Source organism: Acyrthosiphon pisum, chromosome A2 (genome assembly GCF_005508785.2).
Source record: "Acyrthosiphon pisum isolate AL4f chromosome A2, pea_aphid_22Mar2018_4r6ur, whole genome shotgun sequence".
Lineage (NCBI taxonomy): Eukaryota > Metazoa > Arthropoda > Insecta > Hemiptera > Aphididae > Acyrthosiphon > Acyrthosiphon pisum.
Genome location: NC_042495.1, coordinates 43,370,025 through 43,372,842, shown reverse-complemented (window position 1 = coordinate 43,372,842; position 2,818 = coordinate 43,370,025).

Sequence of the window (2,818 nt, the reverse complement as noted above, 5' to 3'; positions counted from 1 at the left end):
ATGGATCAAGGTATTATTAAAGCATTAAAAGTGAAATTTCGGAAAAAACTAGTACTCAAAATTATTAACCAAGAGGAACAGGGAAAAGATATTAAAATTTCAGTATTAGATGCAATTTTAATGATCTCCGATGCATGGAATGATGTTTCTACCACTACAATAAGAAACTGTTTCCACCACGCTGGATTCAAGGCTTCGGTAAACGACGAAACAGAAGTAAGTGAAAATCATTTGGACACAGAGTGCTTTTCTGAAGAAAACATACAAAGTTTTGCGGAGGTTGACGATGCTCTTTTGACCAATGAAGAAGAAATTGTCAAGTCTATTTTGAATGCAAATAATGATGAAAGTGAACAAGCTGACGAAGAGAGCGAAGAAATCGTATTCAAAGTACCATCTATTTCGGAAATGTATTTTTTTATTGATCAGGTGCGTACTTTTGTTTCGGTAAATAGTGACATAAATACGCCAGAAGTATCAATGGCATTAAATAATATTTCTAATTTTGTTAAAAAATCTTATTCAAATTATAAACAAACTACTATTAAAGATTATTTTTCAAACAAATCGTAAACATATACTATACAAGTATATTCAGTACATTTATTAAAATTTATATAAATACTTTGTAATCTTAAATAACAGTAAAAAATGTGTTTAATAAATCAATTTTTCAAAAAAATTTTTTTTTATGATCCGGATATAACGAAGTTCGGTTATAACGATCAGATTCCCTAGGTCCCTAGAAGATCGTTATAAGCGAATTCGACTGTATATTGATTCATATGGACATTATTGCATGTTTTAGGCATTTTGAAACTATCGTGAGATAAAACAACTTAATTTTTAAAAATACTGGAACATTACTGGTTTAATGAATAACGGCGAATAACGTGATATGCGAACACCGTGACAAACATGTAGGGTAGGTATCTACTGATTTTAATTTTTTCGTATAATCTAGATGTCAATTAGTTTAACAACAGTTTTGTCACAAAGAGACTAATAAAATCTTAAGTACCTATCTACCTACCATACGCACAAATAGGGGAGGATTTGGCGGCCAAGCCTTCACCATCAATTTTAACAGCTCTCTGAAATATTTTCTACATTTTTTTTAAGCTCATTCAATATTAATATATTATAATAGTAGGTCTTCAGGTTTTCAACCTGTTAATCTGTTAACAGCATTATAATATATAGTTGATGGGTTAAAAAGTTAAAAACGCTCTTCAAGTGAAAATAAATTCCAACAAAAGCATCGAGATAGGTAGGTACCTATTGATTATCTATCTTGATGATGCTATTAGGTATTGAAGTTTGGAAATATGTGCGCATGTGTAATGTGTAAATATGATAATTGGTATATAACATATATAATACATTAATTATTAATATTTATATATTATATTATGGATATGTAATGTGTATGGTTCAATGAGTAATTGAACATTGTATTTATTATACAAATCGTATGGTTGTCTACCTTGGTACTTGTCTGAAGTTGAATCAATAAACCGATCAAAAACTTATTTTATAAAATACATTGAAATGGGTGGTTGGTATTTTATAATCTTATGGACATTAGGTAATTTCGATTAACATTCAAACCGTTAGTGTTTATAAATTGAATGCTAGATTGGTCCCCCAACTGAGAATCAATAACTTTTAATAGGTAATTTTTAAACGACTGTACTTGGATAGTTGATTAGGTATTTATTGTACTGCAAGTAGGTACACTATAATGGTTAATAAATTTAATTATTCAAAATGGTTTCCTGAACTTACCATGAAATAAATTCGCTACTATTTTGCTACTCGGTATTATGCTCAAGGAGGTCCTGATTTTTTAATCCCTAGGTACGTAAATATTTGTATTGACAGCGTGCAGTAACATGGCGTTCTAACTTATCCTATACCTACTTAAACGTATGTTATGGTACCGTACTACTGTTTGTGCGTAAACATCTTGTAATATTATACGCTTACGTTGGTATATACAAAAACAAGTTGACAATACTTTAGGAGAGAGGCACTTACAGTAAACTTTACTGCAGTTATCCTCTCAGCAGGTCCGTTAACCCTCTACTATTCTATACTATAATATAGCTATACAAGATGGTAATATATAATAATATGTAGCTGTACATTATTCCACGAGGTTTATTGTTATCTATAGATCCTTACTATAAATTCACTTATTTTTCATTGTATCTGTCTGTACTCAATTGAGATTAATCTAACTAAAATTTACAAATATACAAAATTAATCAAATTAAATTAACTATGGCTTAAATAAAACGATAATTAATTTTGAGTTGGCATATCGTTTATTGTATATAATAGAAATATTGCAAGCACTGATAAATGCTAAAATTAAATTATATGTACCTAATAACTTAAGTTATTTTGTGTAGTAGATGTACACTGTATATAGATCATAGACAGTGTCGTACGCAGGGGTAGGGTTCTAGGGTTCTGACCCCCCCAAATTTATTTTTCTTACAAAAAAAATTATATTTACCACCATTTTGGTAGTAGGGGAGAGTGGGTACAATTGTAACATGGTACAGTCATAACACGGGCAATAAGTTGTTCAATAATCAATATAAAAATCTTAAACAAATTTAGCAGTTGGCCATCTGTATAACCATAGAACTTTCGACGTTTCCTTATCAAAATAATGATAACTAGGTAACTTTTTGAAAAAAAAATTAAATGTATTTTTGATAACAGATTGTAAATAAAAATCATACACTTACTTTTTATTTGAGTACATAATTTTAATTTTATGTTTGGCTATAGTTATTTTGATATA